The sequence below is a fragment of the Nyctibius grandis genome, chromosome 12, assembly GCF_013368605.1.
Source record: "Nyctibius grandis isolate bNycGra1 chromosome 12, bNycGra1.pri, whole genome shotgun sequence".
Classification (NCBI taxonomy): domain Eukaryota; kingdom Metazoa; phylum Chordata; class Aves; order Nyctibiiformes; family Nyctibiidae; genus Nyctibius; species Nyctibius grandis.
Genome location: NC_090669.1, coordinates 7,559,433 through 7,573,492, shown reverse-complemented (window position 1 = coordinate 7,573,492; position 14,060 = coordinate 7,559,433).

Here is a 14,060-nt window from a genome sequence, read left to right as displayed (position 1 = left end):
ACTGGAAATGGAAAAGTTGTGTGAACTCTTACCGTGGAATGCGTAGACAACATACAGAAAAAAAACGGAGTTTAAATGCATTATTGTGCACGCTTCTTGGTGACAAACACAGTTTTGAAATGCAAGCAGTACTTCACAGCCTGCATTTTGTACTACTTTATATTATTGCAAAACAGCAAATAGTTTTGCGAAACAGTATATGATTACATGGTTACTTTATTGCTTACCAGTTAAGAGGGTAGAGATGTCTTCTACAGCATAAAAAAAAAAAGAAGTGTTGGTTTTAACAGTTGATTCTTCTGTTCTTTTAATCCAAAAAGTATTGCTTCATGGTGTACTGCACTGGATTGAAAATAATCTGGCAATGTAAATGAAATGTTGTGGAAACTAACCCCAATTTTTATTTCCTTTCTCAGAAAGGAGTATACAGACAGAAAAGTGGTTTCACTGTGAAAGGAAAATTGTAAAATAACTTACATGCAAGGGTAAGAAACTGTTTTTAGCCTTTAGCATATACTGTAGGGGCATTGAATAAAGTATTGTGAAGAAACAGCCTGCATTTTAAAGCATCTACTGCTGTTAAACACAATGCCCGAAGATTCCAGTGACTAAGCACCCAACTTTTATGTGTTCAATGCATTTCGGAACCTCCCAGTAAGTTCTCTTTTTTTATGTGGTGAATGTGCCCATAAATTAATAGCACTGAGATTGCTTCGTCATTTGGTTCTTAAGTATTGCTAACAATGGCCTTAACCTGTGGGTAGGAAAACACAGAGAAAATATAGTTCCTGACAGTCTGTAAAAACGTAAAGTTTCATAATACATAAGCTTTCATAATCAGGGAGAAAAACTGAGCCCCAGTACAACTCTCAGCTCCTACTCTGCTAATCATTTTTAGAAATAGGGGCTCAAAATGGTAGAAAAAGGAACAAATCACTGTGCCGCTACATGCTTCTTTTGAACGTAGAGGGTAAAGAGGAAAGGTGTTAAAGGTGATGCCTTACACATTACCAAAACAGAAACCCCAAACCCACAGTAAGCTACATCAGGATGCTTCTCTTTTGGTGTGGGAGATAACTGGGGGAAAAAAATACAAAAATGTGTATGTTCAGTAAAAATCTTTCTACGATCTGTGATACTGATTCTGTGCTCTTGAAAATGTAGTACTGTGTTCGTACTAAACAGCCTGTGAGATTTCCATTTTAAGCAAGTACTATGTGTAACAGGAATTACTCATAATCATAAATGGTTCATTTCAATGCACTTATTTTTCTTGTGCACTTTATACTCCACTGATTATGAACTTGGTCACCATGATCCCTAACAATAACCTGTTTAATACAGTACTAAGGCACAACATGCTGCAAAACTGGAATTTTATGGTTTCAGAACTGACTTGGTGTAAAAAGCAGCTTGAAAGCTTTGTGTATTTTTACCACTGTAGCAAAGCATGTTTTTCTCTGTTCTTGATGTTTTGCTAAATAAACATCCCATGTTTTGTGCACAAATAGTCTCTTAACCTTAGAAAGGCTGTCTCCAAGAATGAGTTAGGGAAACAAACCATTGTATCCGGTTGCCCTCAACCAGCCTTAACTTTCCCCCCGCCCCTCCAATGGTAGAGCGGAATTAGCTGCTGCTGGAAAGGAATGTACCATGTGCTCTTTCTGTACTAATATTAATTAAAAATATTATTCTTATGCCTCTCTTCATTTCTTTGGGGGCTTGGAGTTTTGAGAGTGTAACAAAAAATAATGAATACTGGGTTGAACTAGCTTGTTTGATGTACTTACAGAGGGATTTATTTTTATATATTTTTGATAGTCTCTTGCTTAATTTCAACATTTCTAGGAAACCTGGGAATTGCTGCACTGTATCAGATCAGGTCTAAGTATACTACTTGTGTCTTACCAGTTAGTACCTGATACTATGCTGGAAACCCCAAGGATAAGCTGCTGTGGCTCACTGTAGTTTGCCTGTGGGGGAAAAGTCTTTTTAAATGCTTAGTACACTACCTTGGTGACCCTAGGTTATCAGTTCCTCCTGGGATCCTGCTGTAGCTTCAGTGCTGCTTCTATAGCCACCAGGTAGAAGACCTGCACACCAAGTTTGCACACGTTCTCTGTCTAGAAAAATACTGCTATCCAGTATCTATAGGTTTAATTTTTTTATTTTGCCAAGTATTATTATAATAATAGTATTAACAATAATAATGAAGGAAAAAGTTCTATCTGGGACTGTAAAAAGAATGCTGTCAATTTAAGTATTTTTAAAAATTTTTATCTTATTGCAAATACTTAAACACTTGTAAAAATACTTGCAAAATATATTTTTTAGGAAATGTATTACCTGCTTCTGCAGTGTAAAGGGTTGGTTTGGTTTTTTTTTTTTAAACTGAGTTTTTCATTTGCAGTAAGACTATTATTTGACTGTTTGAAAGCTAAAGCTGAGCCCTGCTGTGACTCACTGTGGGAAAGGTGCGCAGACCATCTCGGTCACCGTTTGGCCGGCAGTACCGTCACTGCTCGGCTCCAGGAGCGCGGAGCTGTGCTGGCCGCGGGGGCCGGCGCTTTGCCTGTAGTTCGTGTGTTCGGTCACGAGAGGGCGGTGCCTGAAGCAGCTGCAACCGCCTTGCCGGGTCTGTAACGGTGAGGGTTTATAGGGATACGTCTATGCAGCTGCTCTAATCCCGGTTTTATGGGGCTGCTCTTAAAGCTTCTTTTGGGCTAACGTAATTAGGTACATCTAAAGCTTTCACAGGTTTATAAATCTCAAACAGAACCCAAATGGAAGGCAAAGGGGCTTTAGCTCAGACCTGCCCTCTGTGCCAGCCCCCAGTGCCCGGCCCGCAGCCAGCGCCTGACCAACGCGCCGCACGCTGCGCTGGGCCCCGCCGGGGGCTGGGCCGGGACCCCCGCACGGCAGCGCGCCGGGCACGGCGGCTTCGGGGCCTCGCTGCACCAGAACCGCCCGTGGATCCCAGCCCAGCTGCGCAGGGCAAAGCTCCGCTAACGGAAAACGGGATCCACATGAACCTGCTGTCTGAGTGACTAAAGCAGACACTGCTGGGAGATGTGAAATACCTGGGCGATCTTGGGGCGTTTGTAGGGCTTAGTGGAAGCTAAAGAAAACTGTAACCAACTAGAATGCAGTAGTATTTTATTTTAAACCAAAAACTTTCATGCAAAACCAAAATGTCATAGGAAAAAAAAAAAAAACAACACCCCCCCACACACAGTGTGAGTCCACTTAAGCCCTGGTTTAGGCAGGTAAGTACTACTAGGAGTAGACTGTTGCCCTAAGTCCTCTTGAACTCGGCGCTCTGTGGCCAGCCCAGCCCTGCGGAACGGCGCCGGCCCCAGCGCGACGAGCAGCCAGCAGCGCCCCCGGCCCGGGCTCTGCCCGCAAGGCAGGGACAGGCCCTGCCTCCGGACGCCAGGAGCTACGTACAGACAGCTTCTGCGAGCGTGACACCCACACTGTCTGAGGGGCAGCTCTGGCTTAACCAAATGCTTTGCAAACCTCCCACCTTTAGCTTTCTAATTTTTTGAGGAGTCTTCTCTTCCCATCCTATTTATCCTTCATTTTCAGCTGATTCCCTGTTCCATGAAGAAAACAGACATCTGGAAATGTATGGATAATTGCATGTAAGTTGCACAGTAATTTCTTTTTTAAACAGTCTATAAATTGGCTGGGTTCACCTTCACTTTCTAACGAGGCCAGTTTGTATACGCTAGCGCTCACACGTGAAGGTGCCGTTCACTAGGTAGCATCTCACATTCCACACTACATGTTGGTTTGGTTTGGTTTTGTTTTGTTTTTTTTTTAACCATGCAAATTTCCCACCTATCAAAGTAGTTTGCAAAGGTAATTTTGTTTCTACTCATATATTACAATAAATCAATGAATAAATAAATTATAACGCAGCAATTAAATGTATAATGAGATGGGCAACAACTATTAATAAATGCAGAGCTAGTTGCCCAAAGGTGAACAGACTTCCCCTCTCTTCTTACAAGTCAGGTAATGATCCTTCTATGATGGAGAAACAAGCAGCTGCTAAACATGTAAATGAAACCAAGGGATATATAAGTTCACACTATAATGCTGTTCTTCAGCCTCATTATTATTGTCACATTATCGGTTCTTCTTGTGACTTTTCCTTTGAATATTTAAAGCCAGGGAGGGGCTATGCAATTATTTTTAAACATCCTTCTGCCAAGTGACTGAATGAACCCAACTGTGTTGCTGAGGTGGTGGCTCCCTTCAGTAACCTAACTGGTGCAGCACGACCGAGTTTTACCCTAGCAGAGCTATTACAAAACCAGTGTTGATCTGCAGGAAAAGGCAAAAGAAAATGCTGACATTCCATGAAGAATGGAAGTCCCTTGTTTTTAAAAAAGTAATTCAGCATTATTAAATAGCAAATCTGAACAAAACAATACAAGCAGGGTATAAACTAGTGTATCTTCTGATTTTAAGTATGGCTATAAATTATAATATCACTACTGCTCTCAGTAGTTTGATATTGCCCTAAGGAAAAAAGCAGCAAGATCTTAATACCTTTTTGCCCTGAGTTCTTCCTGCTGTAGCAGGCATGTGCCAGGATGCTTCACGTTTCTTCAGTTCTTGTCTATCTATCTTTGGTAGGTTTTTTTTCCTATTAAAAATTAAATGCCAGAGAGTTACCATTTCATAGGAACACGCTTATTTCTTTCTTCAATAGCCACAGCAGTAGATCCTGTGTCATTTTACTCCTACTCTTTCCTGAAAGTGCGCATGCTCGCTCTCCGCGCCCACTCCATGTTTGCATTTACCCATATGTGTGCTCAACCACCTGAGATCACATCATTCAGAAAATTTATTTTTAAATGACCGATCGATGCATTTATTGGTTTTGCCCCAGTCTGGGCTGACTCTGGCAAGAATGATCCTGCACTGCCCAGAACATCAGCTTATCTAAAACTTTCTTATATTTAAAAGACTAAGCGTTTTTCTCCCCCCCTCCCTTGCATACAGTTTGAGAATTTCAAGGGCAGCTCATTAGTTAGCAGAGACTTCAATGAAGCTACAGGGGTTGATTTATTGTAATAGATGGCAGGAAACAGAATTATCTTAGCAAATTAGTGTGGCTGATAGGAAAGCTGGCCGGCAGATAAGCTGCAGTGCTGACGTCTGACCTGACCTGCACAAGCTTCTGATGGAGTTACGCTGATTCACAGTTGAGGATGAATCGCTACACTTTTACTTAAAAGAAAGTGCTCAGAAGAACAAACAAGGCAGCCATGAATGTGGCCAGGAACTGCCTGCAGTATGCTGCCTGGCAGCGCTGGCCTTGAGACTGCCGGGCTGCCCTGCACTTTCTGGCTAAGGGGAAATATTAGCTGATCCATTCGTAGTTTTTAAATGCAATTCAACCACTCAGCAGGAGCCTGTTTCACAGAGGAAGCTGGACAAGCTTTTTCAACTCGCATACTGCAGTCACCAAAGTTCAACTGTGTTTATCAACCCTAATGAAGCAATTGCTTTGTCTTTCCATTGCTGCACCTGTCTGGGTCTTTAAAACCCAGCAGCAGCTGGCTTGAAGGGGACCTATGGCAGTCAGTTGACCTATGGAGCTTTTACTAAAGATGCATAGTCTTATATGGGACCTTTCATGCAGATAAAACCAAACGCATCTAACTCTCCTTTAACACGTGACTGACTACTCCCACTTTTCCTGTTTAGACAGGGGAAAAAAAAGAAATCCCAAAGCCTTTAAGAAGTTCACAGTATATGCTATTTAGCACTCAATGCAGCTGTCAACACAGTAGTGCACAGAACCTGCTTAAAACCAGGCAGAAAAAAGATACATGTGGATATAAAAAGCTCATAGTTGAGAGGAATTTAGTTTGGGAATTGTCATTAACTGCACACGTGTGTGAGTGTGTGTGTGCCCACGCGGTTGTGGAGAGGGCACAGTGGTCATAAAACGAAGCAAGCTCTTGCCTGCCTTACTTCATCTTGCCATTGCTCCCTGGAGCATGATGGCCAAGGTGGGGACTGGAGGACAAAAGCCTTCAGGTGACATTGTTGGTTCATTGCTGTACAAGGTGCTCAGAAGACATTAAATGAATATAACATTTTCTAAGCAGTCATTAGGTGTGCCTACACCTTGATGCTGGGTTGCTGAGGATGGCATGAAGAATTTTTCAGCACTAAAACAACTCTATATCAATGCCAGCAGGCCCCAAAGGGTCCCCTCCGGACAACTGACAGGTTTAAAGTATTTCCTCCTTTAGAAGCAATTACTCCCATGCCCTGGGACACCCTCAGTTTGGGCAGGGACGCTGACTCTGACCTCACAGAGAAAAGTTTTGGAGCTTAGTGGAGCAACTGATTTTATGCACTAAGACAAGTCATAGAAACATAGAATGGTTTCGGTTGGAAGGGACCTTAAAGATCATCTAGTTCCAACCCATAACCCATCATATAATCTAGTTCCAGGTCCCCCATAAGCTCAAAACTGCGGAGTTGTGAAAGACTTCATCATAAGAGCAGGCTGAGAAATGTACACAGAAGTCCAGATATTGGTATCAGTGGGTGGTCAAAGCCTTGCCATTTGTAGGACACCTGGATTAACATATTTATCAAGGGTGCGTAGAAATGAGTGAATAACTTGAGTTTTGCAGTGTGGTTAGTAGCATTCACCCTGTCTTTGCAGAGGCTGGGAAACCTGCTAGACCTTCCACAGCTGGAACCAATGGCCACCTCTTTTAGTTCTTACGACAAGTGTGGGGAAATTAAATGATAAACATGAAGAGAAATATAATGATAAACATGGAGAGAGGGGAGAAAAAAATGAACCGTTTGTCAAAGGTAAGAACTCAGTGATAAATAGATCTGTGCATATTTCTCAGACTCATTCCTCACTTGCCAAGTCTGATGCTATTTTCATTAGGTCATGTTACCATACATGTCATTTTATACAAAGGTGCAGTATATCACAACTGGAGGTTGAGGTGCTTGTAGTGAACACAAATGAGCTTGTAATGGTCCATCTGCTTTGATTTTATTTAGTGATCCCTCAAGGGCTGGGAGCTAGAGCGAGAATAACAATGCTTCAACCCATCTGCTATTGTAGTACCAGCTCCAGTTGAATTATCACATGTTCTGAGTGGCTGGCATATGCTGTGACATAAAGCTACAAGAAAGTGTTGCTCTCCAGCTGTTGTGTTGACAAATACTTTTCAGCCAGTCATTAAGTTCAGCTCAATAACCGGGGAGAAACTGCAGCTAAAAGTTGATTATTATTTTAAGCATTAGAAATCACTGACACAATATATTTTATTTAAAAATGTGTCACTAAGGGCACACATTGTGTATAAGCTCTAACAATAAAAATTTCTCTGTGATGCCCATAAATTTTTGTGTTATAGGATTGGATGGGCATCTCTGTAACTGACAGCGTAAATCTTAGTAATGGAACTACAGCTAACCTTGTTTAAGAAGCAGCACATCTGAAGCTGTGTATGTATGTATAAACTTGCTGGCTTAGTGGTGCTATGGGCTGTGAGCATGCCTGACCACAGAAGGAATGACTCAGAAAGAGATTGTGATCTGAGGCCAAGTGCAATGATGGATAACTAGACTGTCTTTATATTGAGGAGGAAAGCAAGTAGAGACCCATGTAGAGACATTTATCTGGTGGACGCAACAGGTTCGGATGGTTCATCTGGCATTGCACCTCATCTGGGCTGCAAGGTGTGATTGCTAAAAGTGGCCATTAATTTTGCCTTTACTTCCTCTTCCACTGTTAGTGGCCTGCTGAAGAGCGCAGGACACTCTGGAGACACACTAATTTGTGCCAACACGGGACACTTGCTTCAGAGCAAGTCTTGGAAGAGTATTTGTGGGTCTCTTCTGACAATGGTCAGATTCTCCCCTTCTCCGTCCTCTCTCTCCATCCTATCCTCTCCGGGCTGCTGTGGGTATGGACCCCACCACTGTGTCTGGGAACAAAATAAAAGGAATTTCCCACAGGTTCAAAGGCTGACATACAGCCAGATGTATGTAGGAAGCGTGAGGTCCCCTGCACTGTCTAACGTTCCTGTCTTTCTGCGGATAACGTACCCAGAGACAGCACGTGCCTTTTGGGCACTGTCCACTGTTCGGCAGACGCATGTTCAATGAGATCAGACCAAATAAAATCTGTTCCTGATATTCCAAACCACTGTCCAGAATCCTTGTCCCTAATCTGAGACAGCCCCGCTGTGGGTGGAGAAGGGATAGGTGAGGGGTTACAACCAGCAGACACTCAACGGTGGTACTGAACCCTCAGTGCTGCAGCTGCTCCAGGAAGGCCGGGCGGGCTCTCTGGAGCAGGGCTCTTGTGCATTTCTGTTAACCATTGCATTAGGGATTCAGTCCTTAAATACGACTTACGCTTATATTTTGTCTCAGAAAAACAATAGGCACTGTTCCTACTGAAGCATTTCAGTTCTAGGGGTTTATATTTCCTATTGTATCCGAAGACCTGTGGGTGCCAGCTGTCACTGGTGCTGCCGTTGTATTATGATCCCCTGGCTAGGGCAGGAATTGTTGATTATGTTGCCTTTTGAATCAGTTGATTACCATGAATAATAGGCCAAAAAGGCTGTCAGCATTTTGACTTTAACTATAACTGTTACAATTAATTATGGGTTTAATTAGCATATATGCCTAGCAGTAGAGAATATAATACTTCATGGGTAACAGATGATCCCGCAGCTGTAACATAAAGTGTGATACAGGTTGGGATACAGATAGTTATCAATAAATGGCTTCTATTGTTTGAGGTCCTTATTTATACAAATTAGCAGGCACGACATAATCAACCCAAACTGTATAATTTATAATAATTGATTTCATTTTGACTGACCACCAGTCGGCCTACTACATGCCCTCAGAAGAAAAATAGCCCTATTAGGATAAGTTTAATCCTAAACATAGCTAATGAATCCTATTACTTTAAGGTCATATTTGAAGCTTTTGTTAATTGTCAGAACCATTTAAAATTGATTAGAGTTAAATTAAATCAATGTAATGTTTAGAAAAACAATATTTCTAATGGATGAGGCCAAGCTGACCTCGAATAAACATATTTATCAACCGATTTCGGTGAATGAGAAGGCTAGCAGCTGGGCTCATAATTCATGATTGTCTATAATATGGGAAATGTCACTATCTAGGCAATTAATTATGTCAGGTAATAAATCTGTTGCTCGCAGTTGAGCATTTGCCAGTTGGGGTGACAATGCCCTCAGCAAGGTTATGATGTTTAGAGACTCTCTCCTCCACCAAACCCACACTTTACAGTAGCAGAACAGCTACATACAACTTTAGGGGGAATGAATGTAGTGTTTTCATAACTGCCAATTACCTGACAACATGCCAGACTCTGATAACTTAGTATGGAATAATTTCTCTACCAGGTCATTTCAAATAACAAGGGTGTTTTATGAGGAAAAAGTTTTCCCGAACTGTATAACAACATTTCCCAGGCTGGAGAGGTCAGAAGCTACTATTAGTAGTTCCTTACAGACCACTATTAAGTGACTGGTTTGCAATAAATATATTGAGTGGGAAAACATAATGATCAGAGAAATAATTGTTTTGCACAAGCTTGAGAGTGTGAGAAATTCAGAATGGGTTAACATGAACTAGGCTATGTGATATTTCACAGGTAATGAAGGGTACAGTTTAATACAACAGGACAAAGGAAAAATGATACACAGAACTAGGATCAGTTTAAGGTTAATCATGCATTCAGCACCTTAGGAAAATGTCTGGCATTATGGCAGACAAATGACACAAAACATCTGTTCTCTGTTCAATATTTTGTCAAAAAAAGAGCAAAGGTAAACTCAATTTTCATAAAGAAAGGGTGAGGAAATAGTATAAAAATGGCACAGCAGTAACCAGAGACAGATAAATTCTCATTTGTATGGTATTATATGTGCAGCGTGAGCTGTCTTATGTCGAACAGCTCACAGAAGAAAAGACTGAGTATAAGTAAGTAAAGTAATACAATATTTCTGTTGAAAAAAAGAGTAGGATAAGTGATGAAAAGTTTACTAAATTAAAAAGAATCTGAAGCAGTTCAAAAAGATTCCTACCATTTTTGGGGGTGCTTTACTTATTCTCTAGAACTAGACTTCCCATTTTGCATGTCGATACAAAATGATGTGTTCTGGTCAGCATGCTGAAGCGGCACTGTGTTTGCAATGGGTGAATCATCCTCTTACTGGAGACTGTCCTGCTTTTGGACCATCAGCCGGTTTTTGTATTTCAGGTTCAGCCACAAGCTTCAACACTGAATTTGACCATCAGCCCTGACCTGTACTAACAAATGGTCATATCCTGACAATCAAAATCAAAAGTTAATAGAGCCTATGCAATCCTAGATTTTGCACATGGAAGGTACGATGCACGAGCAGGTACACACTGCACTCGTGTGTACATGGTCAACATTTTGGAACCAAAGTGTTGGCTTCATAAATTAGATACATGTCTCCAGTGAACCATATCAAATGGCTCTTAACAGCCACAAGTATGTTGTGAATTGGCCTTTTTTTTTTTCCTGAAGTGTATCAAGAGCTTCGTAAAAAGTAGTTGTGAAAATAAGAAGTACTCAAATGCAGGTTGTAAGCTTACATACATTATGAACAGCAGATACATAAAAAGGCCTTTCAGTCATAATCTAAAAATAGCCTCCTATGAGAAGAAGAAAATACAGATGCTTTCTAGCTGCCCAAACAAGGCAGACCATGTTCACTAAAAGGTCCTGCCAGCAGGTTTTTTTTCATTGGTCCATGGACAGACACTTACGTCTTAGGAAGTAAGAAATAAGAAACATAACTAGAGGTCATCCGGCAGGATTAGACCCTTCATATGAAGCCCCCAGAACTCCACCCCATAGATGGGGTGCCTTGACCTCTGCTGCTCCTCTTATAGAGGCTAGAGGCAAGCCTCAGCCCCACATTCACTCTCCCATGATGGGAAATGTTTTGGTTCACACAGTTCAGCTTCCCCAATGCTTTGCCAAGCGGCTGATTTGAGGGCTGGCCTGCCTGTGTTTATGCTGTGAAAAGTAGCTGTTCGGCCACCAGTTCTGATATGGTTGAGCACAGCTCATCATAGTGGGTAAAACCCAGCTTTGCTTTCTGTTTGGGCTAGACTCTTACATTCAGCTATTTGTGTTACTAAGACAAACCATAGTGAAAGAGAAATTTACCCTCACACACACCCAGACTTCATTGACAGTGGGCTGAAGCTGCCACTTGACTTCAAATCTCTGGCAGATATTTTGCAGATACTATTTGCAATTAATCATTTAAATAGAAAGTGGTTACATTTGTATACAACTTATCAGCAGGTTTGGACGAATATGAGAAAATCAAACAATCAATCAGCTGTGAACCACCATACTGGAGAGATGCTTTAGGATATTAAGACAATTTGTGTGTGTGTCTGTGTGAGAGAGAATGAGAGATTGTGTTTGTATGTGTGTATATAATTACTACTTTGTTTCTGGGGTGAAGTGTCCCCCCTCCCTCTTTCCTTTATGTCGAGGAAAATTGCTCTTCTAACCTGTCTTCAAAATGTAATAACTTTTCTTGCAACCAACCACTGTAGACCCTGACTGGACTCTGAATTATTACTGTGAGATGAAACATTTCTTTAACAAAACTGAGTCCTTTAATATCCCCCATCTCTGTTATTAGATGGACAAATGAATTTTACTTTGAACATAACATGTGGCATTGTCTGAAAATTGCCAGTATGAACTGAAGTTGGCAGGTATTTTCCTGCTCTCCTCGTCAGTGATTGCCATTTATTATATGTTGCACCTTTATCTGTCAAATACTGCAGAGCGCTATATTGATTTGTGTCTGCCGCAAAGCAAAGGTCACTTTGATCAACATACTACAAAACCAGAAAAAGTAGGGTTCTGACATTTCATTACCTGGGAAAAAAAGGACTAAAATAAATAAGAATATGTTTGAGAACAGAGCACTTCAATATCACAGTGTGCAGTAACTGTAATTAACAAAAGAACTGCTCTATTGAGGTTAAAGAGAAAAAAGAGAAGGCAGGATTTCTTGCAGGGACTATTCTTTACATGGCTGATTCTGTAACATTACAGCTGTGATCTTACTGAAGGGTTACATTCATTACAAATCAAATACCTTGGCTTCTCAGATTCAGACTTTTAATGAGCAATAAAACTCAGGAACTCTTTAGGAACTGGGCAAGATTTTTATAAAACTTAATTTTGTCTAAAAAAGCCTAACGAGATGGGGACTTTCTGTGCTATGCCCAGATGAAGAGATGATCCCTGCCTTAGGAATGTACACTCTGAAGAGATAAAAGAACGCCTGGGAGAAAGAACTGGACCCACTGCTACATGTGGCTTGCCCAAGGTCCACAAGGAGTGAAAGGCAGAGCCAAAAAGTAAGCCCAGAACTCCATTTTCTAATTCTAGCTCCCAACAGCTTGGTTGTCATTCAGAACTAGCACACAATTTAAAGATTTGTAAGGAAAGTGGTGTCCCAGGTGACCTAGTCTTGTTATTTTTCTTCATGCCCAGTGTCTTTCAGGCAACCCCTACATATTGCTTCACTGGGATCAGCAGGCACTTCTTTGCCTTGTGTAAATAAAATAGGCCCAACATTTCTGTAGAAATTTTTCATTCTTGCAGAAATTCTGTTTTACATTTTGGGAATCTGCTTTTAAAGTCAGTGCAGTTCCCCATCCCTTTCCCTGTAGTTTCTTGCTCGTTTCTGCAAGAAAACCTGGCATTTTTTAAATAAAGCATCTATTTTTGCCAGTAAATGTAATAATTTTGTGGTTTTGTTTTTTTTTTTTTTCATGCGGCACCCAGATGACCTCACTCAGGAGCTGAGTTGCTAGACTGCTTTTGCTGGAGCTGGATCTGGTAATTCACATCCCTGGTCTTTCTACACAGAAAAATAAATCTCTGATCTTACAAGTATTACTGCTCTCCCTGAACACAGGCAACAAGGTGGTCAAACTGCTTTCCCATCATTACTGCTGTGAAGTTTTCTTTTTTTTTCCTGGTTTTATATATAGTGGTTAGTTCTTCAGCTGAAGTCACGTTTGCATTGAAATACAGCAAGCAGTTATACCCAAGATCTTTTGTTACACCTACGATCGCTAGGGTGCATCTCACAGCTTGCATGGCATATGGCAGTGCTTATCATGTCAATAACAAAGTCTGAATAATGCAATTCTTGGTTGTAATTATCTTTTATTATTATCAAGGGTCATTCCTGGGCTCTTCATCCTTTCATCTCGTGGAATTTTGGGCTTCCTTATTAATTAAATAGCCAGTGTGATTGAATTGGCCAATTCAGCTCTGCCTGAAGGGATGAGCATTGATCCAAACAAAGGGCCTGATTCCAGCAACTTGTTGCTGTGAGAGAGTCTTGCAGGGAGCTGGCTGGCAGGAGTGGGCTCGTAGGACTTGGCAAACTATTGTTTGCCTATCCCAGTTAATTTGCAATTATTAGACCAGGTGAAAAAAATTATTTGGATACTTTCTTACTAGGAAAGTACTGCTTATCAAACATGAAATCTTCCATGGGGATGTTTGATTTTATTGACAATCATGTGTTTGAAAAAAAACAGACGTTGCTATATAGTGTTCTGATCTTACAGGTGTTTTTCTCAGAGTGATTTTCTCAGTCGTATTGTAATATAAAATTTGTAAACTTTAAATTGAAATGGAAACAAAAACCTTTTAACAATAAGAGAGGAGTCCTGAGTGTTCGTATGTATTGGAACAGTTTTGCTGTAAAATTCTGTATCACAGAAAATGTCCCACTAATCAAAAAATTAGACTCTGTCTTCAACAGTTACTTCAACAAGGCAATGTATTTTCCCTGATGCTAAAGCACAGATTAAAATCCCACACGGCAACAGGGCTATGCATCTCTTAAGTATCTGTGCCTAAAAGGCACATTGGATATGCATGCAAATGCAGCTCCTCTCTCTCATGCTCCACCATTCTCACTGCCTTT